A 22,935-nucleotide genomic window follows, 5' to 3' on the forward strand; every position below is an offset into this window, starting at 1 on the left:
CCACGGTATATATGTACCACAGCTTCCTTATCCATTCGTCTGCTGATGGGCATCTAGGTTGCTTACGTGTCCTGGCTATTACAAACAGTGCTGCGATGAACATTGGGGTGTGCGCGTCTCTTTCAGATCTGGTTTCCTCGGTGTGTATGCCCAGAAGTGGGATTGCTGGGTCATATGGCAGTTCTATTTCCAGTTTTTTAAGAAATCTTCACACTGTTCTCCATAGCGGCTGTACTAGTTTGCATTCCTACCAACAGTGTAAGAGGGTTCCCTTTTCTCCACACGAACCTATGGACACCTTATCTTCGACAAAGGAGGCAAGGATATACAGTGGAAAAAAGACAACCTCTTTAACAAGTGGTGCTGGGAAAACTGGTCAACCACTTGTAAAAGAATGAAGCTAGAACATTTTCTAACACCATACACAAAATGAACTCAAAATGGATTAAAGATATAAATGAGGTAGGCTTTCTTATCTCTCCTTGCTATTCTTTGGAACTCTGCATTCAAATATAAATCAACTCTACTTTAATAAAAATTGCAAAAAAGGCACATGCCCTTTGATTGAATGCCCCAGTCTTAGAAATCTCCTCCTTACAAATAAATTATCAGTATATAATATTTGTATAAAAATGCTTATTGTTATGTAGTTTATAGAGGTAAAACACTGGAAACAAATGGAATCAAAGAGGGAATTGCTTAATATATTATGTCCATCAACTGTAGACTATTATCTAAACATTAAAAAGAAAGTACCACTTGATTTGGAGGGATTTTTATTGGAATGTTTGGGGAGAAAAGATGCAAAACCTGGTGTTTAATATGACCCACTTATAAAAATAAGCTATGAGAAACACCCAAATGTGTGTATGTGTATGTATGATTATGTAAGTGTTGTAAGAAATATGGAAGGATACACAGTAAGTAGTTAACATGGTGTTAGTGAGTGCGCAAGAGCATATATGTGCTTGTGTGTGTGTGTGTGTGTGTGTGTGTGTGTGTGTGCGCATGTGTATGTGTGTAGGAGTGTTGCAGAAACCAGTACTCAAGAAGTGAAGCACCACACTTGGAGAGTTGGAGAACTCAAGTTTATTATGCCGGCGGGCCCAGAGGAGTTAACACTCTGAGCTCTGAGCCCTGAACAAAGGGATTACAGAGTTTTTATACACAGACAGGCATGATTAAGTGGGTTTGCATGGGCTGTGCGATTGCAATGAGCAGGACAAGGGTGAGTGAGATAAGCTCCAGTTCCTAGTATTGTGAGTCCCCACTTTCTGAGATTACATGACCTACATGATCCAGACATTGCAAGGAGCAAGCTGAGTTACAGAGACAGAAGAAGCAAGAGGTTATGTAAAATTTTAACTTTTCCTCTTCATTCCCTCCTCATGATGCTTGTATCACTCATTGTAGAAAGCACCATCTCATGTTTTTGTAGGACAGTCAGAGCTCCCGGTTGTTTAGGGGGCTATATTGAGCTGTTACCATTTGTAACTTTATGGATTCATTTCAAGAGGTTATGAACTGGGTAAAAACATTGAAAATACAAGGGCCAAAGAAGAGCGCCACAAAACAACATGAAGAGAAGAACAGTTAAAGGGAGAAGCCACGATGCCCAGCTCCAGATATTTTTCCAATTATTCCAATTGACCCAGGAATTTGCTAGTTTCTCTCTCCTTTTCAAGATTCATTCCCTTAACTGTTGGGCCATGTCCCTGACTATTCCTGTTTGGTTTACATAACAACAGCATTCTTTGCTCAAGAAGAGGCTGAGTCCTCACTTTTCAGCTGTCAGTAGGTCTAGCTGTCTCCTATTCTGTAAAACCACCTCAGCCAGGGAATCTAGTTGGTCCTGTCAGGCCCCTGGGCTACTCTCTCAATGTCGTCTGTGAAGTCCTTGGACAGTGTATGGTAGAAGGTGGTTGATGAAGCAATTCTTCCTAGTCCCATACCTATCCCAGGCATACTTCCCAGACCAAATAGTAGGGGTATAAACTGGATGGTTCTTTTTGACCACATATGAACTGCCAGAGCTACAGTGAAAGTCTGGTTGTTAGGGACAATATTCATTTGGGGTGTGAGGAAAGCCAAGGTGCAGATAACCATCCAGTTGACTGGTAGATATAAGTAAGCATCTGTCCCACAAACAAAGAAAAGACCTTGATGGGGGTAGCACCATATTGTGTTTGTGGGAGGATGAGTAGGCCACTCACCTTTTAAAGTTTGATTACATTTGTCCCTGGCTAAATTGTCTACAAGTTCAGTTCCTCCATCATTTGTAAAGCATTCTGGAGCCTTTTGAGTTAACTCAATTGTCCTTAAGACTGGCCCTTGTAAGGATGGATCTATAGGAGTTCCCATGGCTATTGCATTATTCATTGGTACTGGTGTAGCTAAGTACCGTGGAGCTCCTAAGGATAAGCAAAGCCAGAAATCCCTGGCCAGCTGAGGGTTGGTGTCATTAAGAAGGTGATGAGTTGCACTAAGAACCTGGTACAGATGAGGGTCTAAGGGGGAGTTAACTCTGTAACCTGGGTCATACTGCCAACAGGCAGAGCCTGATTTTTTTAGGGCAAAGGTGGTCCGTGATTTTGTTTGTTTGCATTATTGTCCCTCTCCAGTAGGTTTTTCCATTTATTTAGCAGACAGACACCTTTTCTGGGTTGTAACGTCTGTGTGGCATTTGGGAGTAGACGGAGGCACAGGGGCATGATGACAATGTCATGGTGTCAGGATACTGCCTGGGGTTTGGATCCTCTGGCGGGGGAAAGGTAGTGGCAGTGGGGGACATAACTGGAAAACATTTTTGGCACCCAGGCCCCTGGATATGCATCACATGGTTATGAAAGCAGTAGGTGATCGACCTATAGGACTGGCTATCTATACATCATTCTAGCTGATGGTTAAGTAAGTGATTTTCCAAGGGTTGGCTGTAATGTTGACAGGTGCATGATGGATAAGGAACAGCACCATCCGTTACAGCAAGGGACACCAAAAGGCTGCAAAGCAGCCTGCACATAACAGATAACTGAACACTAGCAAAGGTTTTCTTCCCATCTTTGGGTTGTCAAAGCTATAGCAGCTGAGCCTATTGTGTAGGGGGGTCAGCTATACTGTGAGCAATTTAGTTAGCGGGAGAATTGATCATAAGAGACATCTAATAAGAATGAGGCTTCCCACTACAGTGAGAAAAGAGACAGCTAAGTGCAGCTTCTGACCCAAATTCCAGTCCTGGGATGTGACTGAAGCTAGTCCTGTAGCGAAGAGCACAGCAATAATACCAAATCAGGGATAGAGGCCAGGGCTGACAATCAAAATCCACTGATGTTTTCATAGCCAGATCCTCAAGCTTCCACCATGCATTGACCAGCCAATTGCCAGAGTGTGGCTGGAGCAAGGCTGAAGAATCCTCAAGCTTCTGCCGTGCGTGGACTAGTCAGCTCCCGGAGTGACTAGAGCAGGGCTCAGCGTCCTTCGTGGGTGAGCGCCGTTGTCTTTGGAACCGGACCTTGAGATTTTTGAGGCCCCAAACTGCTTTCCAGGTGTCCTCATCACAGGAAGTCACTGCCTTCTTGACTCTGGTGTGGTGGATCCAAGGGAATGACACATGTATCTCTAACAGCAGTAGGGGTTGCCGGGATGACCGTGTGAGAGCCTATCCAAACTGGCTGACATGGGTTTTTTTTTTCCCTGATCTTTAACCCATACCTCATCTCTTGGCTGATAGGGATGAACCCAATTGCCCAAAAGAATGGGTGTCCATTCTAAGGTTTATTGGGCAATACGGTGGGAGACTTTTCCCAGGGCCTGGAGGTGTTGGCACATCTCCAGGTTAGCTAGTTGTTGGAGGTTTCCCTTGAGCACTTCTATCCCTGGGGGTGGTCTCCTCTATAAGATTTCAAAGGAAGAATAGGCTGAGGACCTCAGGGTACATTTATGGAGGGAGACGAGAGTCCACAGAATGATAAGGCAGCTTGTTCTAGCACTGTCTGGGTATTGGCTGGGGGATATTCTTGTTGTATTACTACTTGGAGAAGCAAACTTAACAAGAAAGTTAAAGATTTATGGCCCAAAGATTAATAGGTGTAGGAAAGCTGCTGAGGGGCTAGCCAGGAGAACCAGGTCCAGACATTGCTTCATAACAGTAGTGTTTCTCTAGGTATGAGAAGATGCAAGAATTTGGACTCATAAAAATCTTTACATGAAAACATCTGACTATCTGAAGGCCTGTTATTCTGGATTTTTCCCAGAGCACAGAGTGCCTTATTTTTTGTCTCCACCCTGAACTCCTTTCACATGGGTGTTGAAGCTCAGCATCTTGTAGTGGTCATGATTTAATCTTTGTAGAGGCAGTTGGCAAGGTCCAACTTCCAGTCAGCAGGGCCCCTTCACAGCCACATATTTGACCATGTTTGGGGGGCATTTCATGGTCATTGTGTCCCACAGTGCTGGGAAGGCTCATTCCCAGGTCTAACAAAGATTCCACTGACAGGCCACTCAATGTGTTGTCACTAGACCAGGCCTTGTAAGTAACAAAGTCTCTGGACCATACCTGCCTTACTAGCCTCTTGGTCCAGGAAAATATTTCCTCTTGTTGCTTCTTCCCATATCTAGAGTTACATTATTACAATTATTGATCTCACATGGAACTGCATATCAGCATTTTATCACAGCTTCAGTCCCACATTTGGTAACATAAAAAATAATCTTCTGAAGCAGGCTACTCAGAAAATAATATAACTAGCAGTTACTAGTAAGGTCACAACCAAGAATTTAAATCAAGAACTTTCATTGGGTATAGCCTGGTATACCCCAGGTCATCTGACTCAGTTAAATGATTATAACCAGTGTTCATCTCCTGGTTGTACATCATGGAGCATCTGACCTTTATCTAAAGACTGGTTACTGAGATAAGCTTTAGAAACAATCTTGGAGTGTCTTTTTAATAACTTAATTAAAACTTTTAGCAATATAACATAACTAGGAACTATCTCAGAAGTGAGTCTTAGTAAGCACAGACCTTAATTAACAAAACTAGATAATATTCAGTGAAACATAATTTTTTCTTTTTTTGGAGAACTCATTGTGAGGGCATTAACACTGTAGCCAGGGAAGGCTTTAATCCATCAAATAAAAATGAGGTCTGTCAGGGAGCTGGGGAAAGCCAAGCAGTCGTCTTGATTTTCCCATAGCCCTGGCTCTTTGATTTTCAGCTGTTGTTTATCCATTTTTAATTTCCTGATTTAGGAGCAGACTATTGTTATGTTTTAAGGACATCAGGATAGCAAAAGTCTAACTGTGAGGGGTTATGTTTTATAGATGCAGAATGAGCTTTGTCTACATGTACCTTAATCTTAAATGTTTATTTACTTTACCAAAGTAACAAAAAGATTTTAAAAACAAATGTAAATCACTTAAAGACAAAGAAATTCATAATCTGTTATTGAAAGCTGCATTCTAAAAAAACTTTGTTCTCTAAACAGAGAGAAGACCAAATTCCAGTCTGGTACCAGCTTACTGTTAATAGCAAAACTTGTTTATCTGTTTAATCTTAGAGAGTCTTTTCCATAAATTTTGAAGAACTAGCAGTATTCTTCTAAAGGCATGAGAGTAAAACCATAGAAGGCATGTTTAAAATCTGATTCTATTGTAATTGACAAAGAAACCTGGTCATAGCTCTTTAATTAGATAACTAGAATTATAATTGACCATATTTTATCAGAGCATATTGGATCTATATGAATTTCACATAATTTTAGGATATCTGTATTAGTAACATCAATCATACAGTATAACCTGAAAAGATTTATCACCCCTTCAACAGTACTTCTCATGTAGTTTAACATGTCCAATGAACCCAGGTAGCTTAATAACTCTTTGGGATGTCTCAGAGGCCCTCTGAAGCATCTCAAAGTTAGCTAGAAGTCAAGTTATTTAGGGTGCTTTGTGGATAAATATGAATAGGGTTTATAACACTCAGTCAGGTAGGATCATATAAGTCACTGTGAAATAATAGTTATTTACTTAGCCAAAGGTAACAAAGGATTTCAAAGGTAAATATAGAATGGATCAATTAAGAGTTAAAGGAACTTAAATCTATTATTAAAAGCAGTTCAACATCTGAAGAAAGTATATCCTCTTAACAGAAAGAAAGGCTGAATTCAAGTTTTGTACCAGCTTACTTTAAACTCATTTAGGTAAACTTAACTAAATTTATTTTAAACTTAATCAGTCCTAACCATGCACAAAACTTTTTTTCAGGGTCCACCTTCCACAAACTTTTTATCCACTTTCTGTAACAGCCACCTGTAAGTCAGACCTACTTTCTTTTCCCTTTATAAAATGTAATTTTATTTTTTATGTCTTCTTCATTAAAAACATACATCCTACTTCTTTATTAGATTAGCAAATAAACATTAACACTAGATATTTAATATTGAATATTTCCCAGTTTACGTGAATCTGAAATTTATTTAGGTTAATTTTTCTTGTATTTAGAATTGTTTGATTTGCCAGTGCTTAGTTTTTTAGGCCAATTAAATTAGAATTCTTTACAACTTCAACAATATTATCAGAAAAAAAACCAAAAGACATATGCTGAGACATATATAAATACAGACAGACAGAGATCTTATAGTTTTCTGTTTGAGATGTAAAATATTTCTTTGACCTCCCCCACTTTTTTCTTTCTTTGCTTGAAGTTCTAATTTGCCCAAGGCTGAGGTCTTAGGCAAAGTTGTCTGTGTATTTCAAGGATGTGGAAATGGTTAACTTCAATCTTTTCCCTAGGCAGGACTTTTAACAAGCTGGTTGTTTTTAACTGTATATGCAAAAAAGAATTGGTTTTGCAGTTTCCAAAAAAAAATTTTTCTCACTCCATTCAATCAGCAATCATGCACTCACTATCATTCAGAGGCTATCACAATGCTTCCCTTCTCCCGGGTCCCCAGATTTTCTTAACTATTGCTCCCTTCCTGGGAGCTCCAGGGAGGTTATGAGTCACAATGCCTCCCTTTTTCTGAGTCTTCAGTTCTCCCTATCTGATGCTCCCTTCCTGGGAGCTCCAAGGAGGTGATCAGTCTCCTCTTCTACCCGCTGGGGTAGGACCTGACTGGGTACTGGCCCTGGGGCCTTCTGTGATCCTGTGGCCATTCCAGGTGAGTTGGTCTATCTCTTCAAGGAGTCAAGTTGGGTCTCATCTGTCAGGAGAGTTGGAACATTGGTCCGAAAGAGAAACTGGAATACCATCAGGTGGCGCCCCTCCTCATTCCTCTCGGGGTTCCTTCATTCCAGCCTGACCGAGCCACCAGTCCGGCAGCTCAAGGGACTCTCATGGGGGCCTCCAGAAATGTTGCAGAAACCAGTACTCGAGAAACCAAGCACCACACTCAGAGAGTTGGAGAACTCAGGTTTATTATGCAGGCAGGTCCAAAGGAATTAGCACTTTAAGCTCTGAGCCCCAAACAAAGGGGTTGCAGTTTTTATACGTGGACAGGCATGATTAAGTGGGTTTGTAGGGGCTGGGCGATTGCAACGAGCAGGACAAGGGTGAGGGAGATAAGCTCCAGTTCCTAGTATTGTGAGGCCACACTTTCTGAGACTACGTGACCTACAGGATCCAGACATTGCAAGGAGCAAGCTGAGTTAGAGAGGCAGAAGGAGCAGGAGGTTATGTAAAATTTAAACTTTTCCTCTTCAGGAGGGATGATTGTGGATGAGAATAGGGGAGGTAGATGGAGCAGCCAAGCAAAAGTGAAAAAGAGAAAAAAGTTTGCATTTAAAAAATATACGTATATGAAAACATGTATGGATTCACATAAAATTTTTAAAAGAATATTTTAAATAACAATGTTTTGTGTGCTTCATATCCATGCTTAAATACCTTTGGAATCCGAAGCCACGTTTTACAGATGTCTTTTGTTTTGAGAGCCCTGAGCTAAATAAAGGAAGCACTGTTTTCCTCCAGGAAGGATTTCAGGTTCATGTAATTCATAACTTCTGATCTTACTGCCAAGAAAATATCAGAACTACAATCTATGAAATCCATCCTTTGTTTTACGTCTGGGTACACACACCCCCTCTCCATTGCTTTGTCTCAGGCATAGACATTTGACCAATTTATTTGAAAATGCTTGTTGTTATGATCAGAATTTAATAATTTATGGTTGTTACTTAAGCAACTGGAGGATAATATAATAAAATATATTCCAGAGAAAATTTTTCATTGCATTGACTCTTTTGGATCTGAGCAATTACCTTGAAAATCAAATAAAGAAGCTATGCTTTCCCTTTAGAATTTAAACAGCACCTGCTTTTCCTCAGGACAGTTTGGATCAAGCTCTGTCATATGCTATTTTACTAAAAAGAGGTCTTAGATATGAAGCACCCTGGATCGACATAATTCAGAATGACTTAAAGGGCACCAGCTAAATGAAGGGTGTATCTTGAATTAACAGATGGGCTCAATAGCATAGGAAAAATACAGGAAGTATTTAAGTCTGAAGCACACAGGACAATGTACAAGCTGCAACTCTCTATCCCTAAAAATTGTGAGTAAACAAACAAAACCAGAAGGCTTCTTTAAAAGAAGTGGGATTCTCTGGGAGTATTTAAAGAAATAGATGGACAATTGTTATTGTTTTCCTATGGAAATGAGAGGATACTGTGGTCAAAAAAGATAGAAATAGAATTTGGGCACATTTTTTCCCTTTTATTCTAATTATTATTTATTTATTTGGCTGTGCTGGGTCTTAGTGGTGGCCTGTGGGATCCATTTGTTTGTTTGTTTTTAGTTGTGGCATGTAGGATCTAGTTCCTTTCCCAGGGATAGAACCCTGGCCCCTTGCGTTAGGAGCATGGAGCCTCAGCCACTGAATTACTAGCGAAGTCCATTGAGCACAATTTTTTAAAATCTAACAACCCTGGAAACTTGTTGCTATTGGAAACTAACATATATTTGAACCTCAGTATCTAGCACTTTTATAGAAAGTTAACCTCAAGATTACTTGTTTATGTCTCTCCAGCTTGAATTCTGATCACACTGCATAACTTGCCAGCAGAATCTAAATATGTGGGACTTCCTTACTCAAATATTAATTTTGTCAATTTATTTTTCTCTAAGGTAAAACTTTAATGTGCCCGGATTGTGTGCATAAATGAACTGTGGAACTACATGTGAGGTTTCCTTGTGGGACATTTTGGTTTGTTTTTATGCTCAAGTACATTTAGAGTAAGAAAGAAGGTGGAAGCAATTGACCTCAAAGAGTCTTTTTCACTAGAAATGTAGTTAAAAGCTAACTCTTGAATGATTTGAATCATCTCTCAAAATACCCCAAATTCTAAGTAATGTATATTCTTTTTGTTTTTAATTCTATCAAATATTTTATTTTGTTTTTTTTTCTAGATGATCCTCAAGTAGTAAGTATTAAGTTAATTTTAGTTGGACAAATTGGCATTTAAAACTCCCTCTTTGAATGGATACATTTACAGATGTGACTGAGTCACTCTGCTGTGAACCTGAAACTATCACAGCATTGTTATCAGCTATACTCCAATATAAAATAAAAAGTGTTTTTTAAAAGAAAACTCCCCTTTTGAGGCAACTAATGGCATAATTATATCTGCTTTGATTCAGACCTCTCCACCCCTTTCCTGGATGATAGAAATCCATAGTTTCTTGACAGTCTAGAGTCCCCCAAATCCCATTAGGTTGCTGAAGTCAGCAAGATCAGTCTGAAATACAAATTCTTTTCCAGCTTAAAATTATTCAGTGGTCTCTTCAATTTTTGGATACATATCAAATTCTTTATCCTTGTTATGCAAGCCACATGATTATGCTCCTGTCTGTCTCTCCACCATACCCTCTGTCACACCCTTCAGATTCTCTTCCTTTTGGGAACATTAAGACTGCCTGGATATTCTGCTGCATTCATATAGCTATTTACTATACCCTTCCCACACAATGGCAAATCTTTCAAATAGTCTATTCATCTTGTAAACTCTTACTTATTCAAAATGAATTTTTGTTTGTAACATTCTCCAGAAAACCTCCTTAGTTAAAACTTAATTTTCAAGTAACAGATACTACTTAAAGGTAGGTTAAAAAGGTGTGTGTGTTTAGTAAGTATGGTAACAATGTTTTGGTCAGCAAATCATCATAGAGGAGAGAGATTATAAGGTAAACCTCTATGAATGGGGAGGACTTAGAAGAGACTTACACTTTTAGGCAAGAAGGAAAGGTTCAAACAAAAGTATTAGAAGAAAAGGTAATTACACCAGATACTGAACAGAATGGTTTTAATATTTATTCTGATCCTGGTATTATAGTTTATGAGCAGATATTCGTGTTTACCTTCTAAGTTAGCGTATAGACATCATGTACCTTTGAAGATTTGTAATGTATATAAGGAAATGCCCTAAGAAGATAAGCTTGTGTTATTACAGGGCAATTAGAGACTTTGTAGATTAAAAATAAGGACAATACATACTAAACGGCTATGAGAGAGATTAAGTAAAAAGGATATTGGGACTTCAGTGAGAATTGGCCAAGAAGAAACTCTAGACTTAAATTCCTTGAAATGTAATACATTTTGCCCTAGTTAAGATCTATGGTCTGCATGTTCATGGCTTTGCATTCTTAGTAAAATGCATCTAAGGGAAAGCCTAAGAATAGAAAAGAAAATGAGTTTCAGCTTACTTTGGCAAAGTAAGCCCTTTAAGGTGTAAGGCACATGAAATATTAATGCCTAGTTACAGGGCAAAAGTACTGGGATCTCAGTGGACTCACTATGGGTAGCAGTAAAATTATGTCGTGATTTGAGGTGGGTGACATTACCATGAACCAGCAATTAAAAGCCATTTTCTCTACCTTTTTTTCTTTAAAAGAAATGTGATCATAATATATATAGGGATGTATGAAAATGCACTGATTGTAATTCTTTCTTTATTCTCAAAATGAGCAGGACCATGCTAAAATGCCATTTCTATGCCATGCTCTCTGATGTAGGACAGATTTAAAGACCTAATAGTTCAAAAGAGAGTCACTTGGTCCAGGAGAACAAACTCCATAAAAAAATTGTCTTTATTTTTTCCTGAGAATGAGATAACCTAGGGATCAACTTAATAGTGCTTTAAATATACAAAGCACAGTTTGATGAGAGTGAGGTTTATTTTTCCATTTTATTGAACAAGAAGCAAATCAAGAATTTAGCAGGATGAAGCTCTTAAATAAGGTGGAAGGAAAGAAGGACTTTTTGATAATAAGGAGCTAATAAACACTCAAATGACCTTGGAAATTGTCCATCCAAGTTTTCTGTAGACAATCACCAGTGTGCTGGGCTGGAGATCAAAAGACCTTTAAACCTTAGTCACTAATTAGTTCCATGACCTGGGACAAGTTACTTAGCTTCTCTGAGTCCTAATTTCCGTACCTGTAAAAGGACACTTGATTCTTAGCTAGATTCTCATCTTGCTGATATGATTCCTATCTCAAGTCAAGGAAATGGGTTAGACTTCCTTGCCAGGCTACCTAATGACTTACCTTTTAAATAATACTTTTCCTCTTAAAGCACTAATTTATTCATATGTTCTTATCATTTCATCAGCATTCTGAAAATAGAAAAATGCAAGATATCCTTTTTTCTAAAGTTTCATGTCAAAAATATATTTACACTGAAAGGTCAAACTTCTATGTTGCTTGAACTTTTTGATGCTTTGCAAAGAGTACGATATGATTTCTTGGAGTTCTTTATGACAATTCACCCAGTACCAAGGATAACTTCACAAAAATGTTCTCTACTCTATGATGGAGGCACATGTGTGAGTCCAGAAGGGCACAGAAGAAGATATTCGGGCAAACCAAGGGGTTCAGGACATTTGAAATGTATCCTAAAGAGTGAGTAAGAAAGCATTCCAGTTATGGTGACCAGATACAATACAGACACACAGTTAAATCTGTCTTACTCAAACAATTTTTAGTATAATTTTTAGTGTAAAGATGTCCCAAATATTGCATGGGACATACACAAAAAAGTATTGTTCATTTGAAATTTAAATTTAACTGGACATCCTATTTTTTTATTTGCTAAATCTGGCAGCCTGTATTCTAGCCCCAGCTCTATCTGCTCATCTATGCCCCTGATATACTACCATAATCATCTTTCTCCAAGGCAGCATCTCACTTGTATAGCATCTTCCCAGAATGACCATCTCTGACCATGGGGTCCTTCCTTCATTAAAGTTAATTACTCTCTACTTTGTGCCAACACCATTCTTTAACATTAATCTCTATAAAAAGACATCACACTGTATTGCAGTTATTACTTTGTATTATCAAGTAATATTTTAAAAGAGCCAAAAAAACACAGTGGGGAAAAGGCAGTCTTCAATTGATAACGTTGGAAAAAATGAATGCGCATGTGTGCTTCATTGCTCAGCTGGGTCCAACTCTTTGCGACCCCCCTGGACATGTAGCTCCAGAATACTGGAGTGGGTTGCCATGCCTTTATCCATGGGATCTTCTACCCAAGGATCAAACTCAGGTTTCCTGCATTGTAGGCAGATTCTTTACCATCTGAATATTCACATGCAAAAGAATAAAATTAGAGCTTTCCCTTATACCACTTAAAAAAACCTGAAATAGATTTAGGATGTAATTGGAACTGTAGCCATAAAACTTCTAGAAGAAGATATAGGAGAAAAACTCTTCGATATGGGTCTAGGGGATGATTTTTAAGATGTGACACCAAAAATTCAAATGATGAAAGCAACAATAAACAAGAGACAATCAAATTAAAAATCTGCTATACAGTAGAAGTAACAATAAACAAAATGAAAAGACAACATGCAGAATGGGAGAAAATATTTTCTTTTTAAAAAAAATTTGTTGGAGTATAGTTGACTTACAATGTTGTGTTAGTTTCAGGTGTGTATTGCAATTATTTATTTAGTGTCTATCTTACTATTGGAACATAAGCTTCCAGAGTACCATGTCTTATTCATCTTGGTGTGCTCAGAATGCCTGGAAATAGATGAGATCTCTGTGAACATTGTTGCCTAAATGAATATATGGATGTGGATACGAGTGAATGTCCCATGTAGCACTGATTTCCAAATGGATCAGAGAACAAATAGAAAAGACACTTCAAATAAGGTCATTTATATATTTTTAAAAATTTTCTTCTGCAAGCTAAGCATATTGGACATTTGTTGCTTAGTAGACATTTTTCTCCTTTTTGATTGCCCAGGATCTAAACTTCCTTCTTGAATTTGGGGAATCTACTATTGAATTCACACAACGACATAGTGGGAGACAGGTTGTGACAACTAGAACGTGGTCATGTGACCCAAGCCCAGCCAATTGATATGGACTTTGAATTCAGAATGCATCCGGGGTTTGGAAATCAGAATGAATGATAAGGAGCGTTTAGGCTTTATTCTGCCATTGCTAGTGGTGGCCAACAGTGCCCAGAGTTGACATGCTAACCAGGGGATTTTCCTTCTGTGTGACTATGTCAGTCCTGAATACTATTCGTCATTGACTTCCAGTTCTTTCCTTCCTCTGGAAACATGGTACAATTTCATTTTCTGGCTGCCTTGTGGTTGGATGGAGCCATGTGGCTGGTTATGGCCAATGAACTGGGGTGGAAGTGAAGAGTGTTCCTTCAGGACTGAGAGTTTAATTGGTCAAGTGGTGGCTCCTAGTAAAGAATCCACCTGCCAATGCAGGAGATATAGATTCAATTCCTGGGTTGAGAAGATCCCCTGGAGGAGGAAATGGCAACCCACTCGAGTATTCTTGCCTGGAGAATCCCATGGACGAGGAGCCAGGCAGGCTACAGTCCATGGGGTTGCAAAGAGTCAGACATGACTAAGGAACAGAGCACACATCCATACAACCCACTAGAGTTATCTTTTCCTTCTGGTGTGACTACTGGCAAGGTTTGAGATGGTGGCTGCCTTATCAGCCTAGGGCCCTGAGGGACTATGTTGAGCAGAGATGCTTTGTCAACTCAAAATGAATATGTGGACTGAGTAAGAAATAAGACTTCATTGATTTAAGCTGCTTAAACATAAACTAGCCAACACTATAACTTAGATTCCTGTTTATTTATTAGCCTAGTTCATAAGTCTTCCCACGGATTCTGTTAACCAACCTGTATCTTTCCAACACATTCTTTGTTTCATAAGATAGATAGAATTGATTTCAGTTGCTTACTCAAGAATAATGACAACTGTGACAGAAGATGATCATTGCCATGTCCTACCTTTAATTTGTAAGAAGAATGTTATTTGGTCCTAAGAGTTATTTTTCCAGATTTTTGTAGAGGAAATGTAGGAGGAAAGAACATTGTTAGAAATCCTAATATTTTATAGCTTGGTAGCTATGCTACCTCTGGAATGCAGCTATTTGAAATTGATTCCTCCAGGGCTGATGTGAAGGTTAAACAAGAAATGTCATGTGAAAATGTTCTGTAACTCTAGTAGGGTTGTACAAATGTGACACCTTATTCCTGACCCAGGCTGGGACTGAGCCAGTCTAGGCCATGGAGAATTGAAGGAGTCCCATTGCAGTAACACTTGAGACTGAATTATCAAGTCATTATGCAAAGAGCAGATCACTGCAGTTACTGTGCAAATATGAGAGGAAAAGTAGGGACCTTGGGAAGGAAGAAACCTGAAGACACCAGCTAGAGTCTCAGCTGGGGTTGGGTACATGGTGTGTTAGTAGAACATCTGCCTGGATGTAAACTATTATATGTAGAATGGATAAGCAACAAGGTCCTGCTGTATAACACAGGGAACTACATTCTGTATCTTGTGATAAAACATAATCAAAAAGGATATATGTATATATATATATCGGAGTCACATTGCTGTACACCAGAAAGTGAAAGTGTTAATCGCTCAGTTGTGTTCAACTCTTCGCAACCCCATGGACTGTAGCCCACCAGGCTCTGTCCATGGAATTCTCCAGGCAAGAATATTGGAGTGGGTTGCCATTCCCTTCTCCAGGGGATTTTCCCAACCCAGGGATCGAACCCTGGTCTCCTGCATTGCAGGCCAATTTTTTTTTACTGTCTGAGCCACCTGGGAAGTCCCTCAAGGAAAGAAAGAAAGTTAAAAAAGAGGAACTACCTGCCCACTCAAGCTGTCAGTGGGATGAGGCCAGAAGTGCTATAGGCTAATGGAAAGAGCGTTAAATTCAGCTGAAGATTCACTTGAAAGCTTGTTGCTTATCATAAGGCAACTGCTTCTGGATCCTTTTTCTACTTGACCAAAACATTGTATTAGACCCTTCAGGTGCATTGCCTCAAATCCTCCCAGCACATTGTTTATCTCCACTTTTGAAGTAACAACAAGTTTTGCCCAGGCATATGCTCATATTTCTCTCATTTATCAGTTGTATGATGCTGGAAAAGCCCCTATCCTTCGTACTCTTGATCTCGGGTGGCCCTTGGCCTACAGTGGTTTGAAGCGGGATTTCAGTTCCCAGCCAGAGACTGAGGTCAGGTCGTCGAGGTGAGAGCACCAAATCCTAGCCACTAGACTAGTAGTCAGTGACAATGCCCTGGCCCTGTGGCTTTGCAGAAAAGATTTCCCACAAAGATGAAAAGCAGTGAAGCAAGTATTTATTAGGGGGAGAAAAGAGTACAGTGTGTGTAGGTAGATACAACACATGGGCAGACTCAGAGGGAGGATTGTGCCCTCATGGTGGCTTGAGTCATGTTTTGGGGGCATTACTTACAGGTTTGTTTGGGCTGATCATTTTCATTTGCTTGGTTCTGAGTTCATATTTGGTATGTCTCAGGGTCCTCCCATGTGTGCATGCTCATCTCTTAGCCAAGATGGATTCCAGAGAAGTCTATGGGTAGCTGACATCACTCATTATGAGGTGACTACTCCTCCTCCTTTTTTGACCTCCGAGGAGCCTTTCTGTGCATATGTAGTTGGGGAGATCTTCTTAACTTTGAGAATGAGGAATATGTGGCCTTTTATCTCTTATCTGGACAGGGCCCAGCCTCCTTCATCATCCTGCTTTTATGGAGTTTCTGCTATTATGGAGTTTCTGTCCACAGGGGAGAAACTGTTCAGTCTGGGGCCCATCTATCTCCTGCCTCCCAGTCTGTGTGTGTTTTTACTAAGGAGGTGACTTGGATTTCAAGTCACCTTATAAATAACCAAAGGTATGTCTGTGGCCTCTGGAATTTGGACTTTGCCACCATTGTCCCTCTGACATGAGGGCCTCTACCAGTTCCCACTCTGGGGTATGGCCACTCCCAGTTAGGAAGTCTCAGCCACTTTGTTATTGCTTGCAAGGCTGTTATTTTTGCTCACAGTAATGGTGTATATATATCCTTTATTTTAGAATTATTTGTACCTTGGCATTTCTGGTTTTGCACACTCTTTATTTTATTTTATTGTTGTTTAGTTGCTAAGTTGTGACCAACTTTTTTGTGACACCCATGGACTGTAGCCCACTAGGTTCCTTTATACATGGGACTCCCCAGATGAGAATACTGGAGTGGATTGCCATTTGCTTCTCCAGGGGATCTTCCTGACCCAGGGATCAAATTGGCATCTACTGCATCGGCAGGTAGAGTCTTTGCCACTGAGCCACATGGGAAGCCCCCTTACTCTGCTTAGCCTATGTTAAATTACTTTTTATGGATTAGTACACCATTTTCTAATCTTTGACTCTAAGATTTATTCCTTTAAAAATTCTTCCCTTTGATTATCTCTTCATTTTATATGATCTTTAATTTTAAAAATCACCTTTATAGTATTTTCATTCTTCTTTAATTTCAAGGCACTAACCAATTATTTTCAACTCCTTATATTTTCACCATTGTGTTTAATTTTATGTAATTGTTTAATGTGCTAAATATCCCTTTTAATTATATGTTTTCAACTGTTACTTTTCCCTATCATTTCTAGCATTCATTGTAAGTGCAACCTGCTGTTACAGTTTTTTCAGAAAGAAACTTTTTTTCCCCACATTCACATCCCAAGCTGAGATAAGTTCTTTTGCCTTTCATGCAGGTGGCTTGTTTTCAACGAACCCTTTCATTGAACCATTCTTTTCAGTGTTGTGGCTTCATCCAGTGGTCTCACCTGATGCAGCATGTATCCAAAGCACTGCCTCCTGCCCTGTGCTGCCCTTTAAAGTCAATTCCCTTCATCAAGAAAATCATATAGCCCCACTAGAGCTATAGTTTCATATGATCACTTGCATTTCCATCTGCCTCTTAAGTTTTAGCCCCTCATGATTTCTACCACTTTATTATTAACCTGGCCACACATGTAAAAAGACGTCTGTTATGTCTCTCTGTTTTGTATTGAGAGAAATTCCACATAACATGAAATTAACTATTTTGTAGTGTACAGTTTAGTGATATTTAGTACACTCACAGTGTTGTGCAATCACCACCTCTGTCTATTTCTACAAATTTTTATCACCCCTAAGGGAAACCCTGAACCCATCCAGCGGTTAATTCCCTGTTTTCCACCCCTCAGGCCCTGGCAATTGCTATACTGCCTTTTGTACTTATGGATTTACCTATTGCTTATATTTCATATAAATAGTATCATTCTATCTGTGACCTTTTGTGTCAGCCTTCTTTTGTTTTGTATTATGTGATGTCTATTATATTTTATCTGGCATTTTTTAGCTGTTTTGTATTGGAAAAATTTTCAGGGCATCTATTATATACATCATGTTGCTGGAAATAGAAGTCCTATATCCAATTATTATCATGAGTAGAAAATTAAGGGACTTTACTGAAAATCCCTTTGACTGATTATCTCTTGGAGTTCCAAAACTTTCACTCAATGTTTTACTTTTTAAGGAAAGCAAGGATAAGAGAGTTTCTTCTAATATTTGGTCAATAATTCCCTAAAACAGTGTGCATTCAAAGTATACATTCATTTTATACATATCTTGAATCCATTAATCCATTGCACTTAATAAATTCCTAGAAAAAGTGATTTTTTTCTAACTTCACTAAAGGGGAAATTTCTTGAATCAGGAAAAGTGTGCTATGGATACATCTTGCTTATCTCTCCCATAGAAATCAATTCTTAATGAGCTTCCAAATAGCAGTTCGCTGTGTTGTTGTTTAGTTGCTAAGTCGTCTCTGACTCCTTCGCTACCCTAGGCTCTTCAGTCCAGGCAAGATTCTCCAGGCAAGAATACTGGAGTGGGTAGCCATTCCCTTTTCCAGGGGCTCTTCCTGACCCAGGGATCAAACTCTCATCTCCTGAGTTGGTAGGCAGATTTATCACCACTGAGCCACCAGGGAAGCTCTAAATAGTAGTTAGAAGTAGTAATTGTTTCTCAAAGTGAAGAAATGAACTCTCTAGGATAAGATAGCCAGAGGTGAACAATATGACAACTACCTGTTTTGGTAGAATAATTTTGAATATGCAAAATTTTCAAGCATTTTTGAATTAACAGAAGTGTTTATCAGCTAAAGAGATATGCCACTTGGGAGGGCCTCCAGATTTTCAAGGGTCTTTCTTTTTTTCCTTTATCATGGGCAATTTTTCTTCTCCCCCAAAATTGTAGATATAGAAGAATTTATTAAAGGTAATCATCTCTATAATTAGCCAGTAATGATTTCCCTTTCATTTTCAAATGCACTTATTTTAATGAGCAAGTCTGAAGAGGTCAACCCAGGACTAATGAAGTCAAGATCTTTGAAGTGAATGTGTGTGATCTTAATGGATATGATTCATCATTTGCTTTTTCATCATCATGTATTCATGTCTGGCAGCACCTTTATTCATCTTAGAAATGAGCTTTCCAAATGCATAGGCTTTATTTGCTCAAATTGCCCCTTATTTGTCTCAGTTGGGTAGGAAAAGAATTATGTTAGAGACTTGTTAGACATCTAATTCAATCAGTGCAAGATGCTTTCATCTAGACCAATGGTTCTCAACAGGGGCTGCCCCCCAACCAGGGGACATTTGGCAATGTCTAGAGGCATTGTTGTTTGTTGCATGCAAATGGTGGGGAAGGGGAGAGCAGTGGTGGTGCTACTGGTATCCAGTGGGTAGAAGCCTGGTATATCATTTAGTGTTCTCCAGAGAAACAGAACCAGTAGGATGGAGATATATAGATGATGAGGAATTGGCTCACACCATTGTGAAGGGTGAGAAGTCCCACAATCTGATCTGCCATTTGCAAGATGGCAACCCAGGAAAGCCAAAAGATGTGATTCAGTCCAAATCGGAAAGCCTGAGAACCAGAAGAATCAATCAATGGTTTAAATTCCAGTCTGAGGGCTGGTAAAGATCAGACGAGATGTTCAAAGTCAAGCAAGCAGGCAGGAAACAAGAGGGGCAAATTCCTCCTGCCTTCACCTTTTGTCCTATTTAGGCCAGTGGCTTGCACGATGCCCACTTACATTGGAGAGAGCAATCTGCCTTACTGAGTCCACAGATTCACATGCTAATCTCATCCAAAAACACTCTCATAGACACACCCAGAAATAATGTTTAATCTGGACACTCTGTGGCCAGTCAGTTTGACACAGAACATTGACCATGACACCAGGAGTCCTGCCAAGCATCCTGCAATGCTCAGGACAGCCCCTATAACAAAGAATCTTCCTGTACAAAGGGTCAACTGGGCAGAGGTTGGGAAACCCTGATCTAGCCTGAAGCAATTTCAGAATTTAAATCATGTTCCTTTTTGGTCTCAGATGATTTTAAAAGACTTATAAAAATGCATTTGAAGTCTTCCAGGCCAGAGAGTATGCTGTTCTATTAACACTTTCATATCAAAATATTAGAGATTTAAGATTTAGTTTCTCACTTTTCAGTGTTCCAGCTCAAGAAACTTAACACCTGTATTCTAGTTGGACATTTCCCAAAATACAATCCTTAAGCCACTAATGAGTGACAAGGGTTCCCTGCAAAGCTGTAAACATACCTAAAAATGTAAAATTTTAGTGTTTCTGATCACATATAATCCCATAGACTTTTTTTTTTTTTTTAATTTTTTTATTAGTTGGAGGCTAATTACTTCACAACATTTCAGTGGGTTTTGTCATACATTGATATGAATCAGCCATAGATTTACACTTATTCCCCATCCCGATCCCCCCTCCCACCTCCCTCTCCACCCGATTCCTCTGGGTCTTCCCAGTGCACCAGGCCGGAGCACTTGTCTCATGCATCCCACCTGGGCTGGTGATCTGTTTCACCATAGATACTATACATGCTGTTCTTTTGAAACATCCCACCCTCACCTTCTCCCACAGAGTTCAAAAGTCTGTTCTGTATTTCATCGCAGCACTGTTTATAATAGCCAGGACATGGAAGCAACCTAGATGCCCATCAGCAGATGAATGGATAAGGAAGCTGTGGTACATATATACCATGGAATTTTACTCAGCCGTTAAAAAGAATTCATTTGAACCAGTTCTAATGAGATGGATGAAACTGGAGCCCCTTATACAGAGTGAAGTAAGCCAGAAAGATAAAGAACATTACAGCATACTAACACATATATATGGAATTTAGAAAGATGGTAACGATAACCCTATATGCAAAACAGAAAAAGAGACACAGAAATACAGAACAGACTCCCATAGACTTTTATTGAATTTTGTTGCACTAGTTCTTTTCCCACTGGAAAGTGCAATGAGTAGTTTCATCAACAGTTATGAAATCTTTTTCTCTGCTGAAATCTTTCTCAGTCAAAAAATGATTGAGAACCACTGCTATAAAAATTTTTCTTTTGAACAGCTCCTCCCACTCAGACTCCTGCCAATGTTAGTTCACTCCTTCTCTCTGCTACTTTTTACCAATAGATCTTGGTCTTCCTTCAAGACCCACCTCAAGTCCCCTAACACTCATGGATGTATTCGTTTACTTGCTCATTCATTACACACACAGAATCTAGTAAACACCTCTACCACTATGCCAAGGGCTGGGGACATCGAAAAACTCCCTAAAGACAGAATTCCTTGAGTAACTCGTTGCTGGAGGAATTCTAACCTCTGCTAACACTTCCCTTTCATTACAACCCACAATTTAAGAATTATATCTTGCTATTTATTACCCTCAAATTGACTTTTTTGGTATTGATTTCTCCTTCTGAATCATAACAAAATATCTTTTGGGGGCTAGGGTTGCCGGATAAAGTATGGGCCATCCAGTTAAATTTGAATTTTGGATAAACACCGTCTAATGTTTTCGGTATGAGTATGTTGCAAATGTCATATGGAACACCTTTTGGGGATTTTCCAGGCAAGAATACTGGTGTGGGTTGCCATGCCCTCCTCCAGGGGATCTTCCCAAACCAGGGATTGAACCCAGGTCTCCCGCACTGCAGGCTCTTTACCCTGAGCCACCAGGGATGTTTTACCCTTATATTTTAAAAGTTTATTCAGACAACAAGGTTCTACTGTATAGCACAGGGAACTATATTCAATATCCTGTGATAAGCCATATTGCAAAAGAATATGAAGAGGAATTTATATATATATATATATATATATATATATATATACACACACACACATTGTATATTGCTGTACAGCAGATATTGACACAACATTGTAAATCAACTATACTTCAATAAAATAATTTTTTGAAAGACTATTCAAATGTAACTGAACATCTTGTATTTTTATTTGCCAAATGTGGCAATCCCATTTAGAGCAAGAGTTCTCTAGTATTTTTCCTACGTCTCCAAGGATATATGAGAGAGGCCTGGAATGTGCAGTCAGGACTCAAATGAGCACTCTTATTAGCAGTTGTCTCATTCCTTTGAGGAACACAGAAAGTTAAAATATTTTTTCCTCCAAAGGTAGGGACAGTGAGTAATTTGTTCTAGTTGATAGTGACATCATAGTTAAATCAGTTGTGATCTGATGCAGGAGCAGGCTGCCAGGAAATCGTGGGGTTTAGGATGTAACTTCTAAAATATTAAAGTAGGAGAGAAGAGAATTCAGGCTCTAAGGATTTTTTTTTCTCCCCCATAAGGATAGGGTGGGTGACAGTCTGTATTTTAGTCCCATCCATTCCAGGGTGAGTTTCACACAGGGCATTGGTAATATCGATAATGCAGGGAAACAACTTGTTTCAGTCTCAATTATTTGGATAATCAATCACGGAAATTAAACCACAAATAGTATTTTCTTTTTAATCTAGCATTTTGCAGTCAAAGAACACTATGCTTTTTCTATAGTCAACATTGTAACTGAAAATACCCAGAGTTGCTCCTGGAATCTCAGCATCGATGAAATGACTTGACTTAAATGCCCAGAAGGCATAAACAGCCATTGCTAAATAGCATCTATTTTGAGCCCAGCAGGTTTCCATTTGCAATCCCAACTACAAATATTGCTTTTTGGAGCCTGAAAATGCCCTGCTACATGGAGTGTGTTGGTAAGTGTCACACACACATAGATAGCCCAAGTATTATATAAACAGGAATTACTGTCACACAAAATTACTGCCACGACAACTTCACGACGTGAGCTCTTTAATACTTGATTTGCATCGCCAGGAGTCCTGCACTCTAATCCTGGCTATGTAATCCTGGCTGTTTTTAGGAGAAAGGGGTGTCTGAGATGATACTGCTTCCTGTTCCTATTTAGAACCTTCTTTCTGTCCCACTGCCTCACTATTAGGGCCTACCTGACTCAGACCTTGGTCTGAGCCTTGGTCCCCAGGCTTACTTGTGGAGATGTAGACCAAATAGCTCCAAATGTCTTTTCTAGCTCTGTGGCCCACATCATCAGTCCTCTTAAGTTGGAAAAGTATTAACTTATCTGTCTTGAGGAGATGAAAATTTCATCTGAATTTGTTCCGCATTATTCCAGGTGGAAAACCAAGTAACTGAATGATTTACGAGAGTAGGAAGTAAGGAAGTTGGAGAGGAAATTATTTCCTTTGAAATGCAGCAAATCCTCTATTATCCAA

This window comes from Cervus elaphus, chromosome X (genome assembly GCF_910594005.1).
Source record: "Cervus elaphus chromosome X, mCerEla1.1, whole genome shotgun sequence".
Classification (NCBI taxonomy): Eukaryota; Metazoa; Chordata; class Mammalia; order Artiodactyla; family Cervidae; genus Cervus; species Cervus elaphus.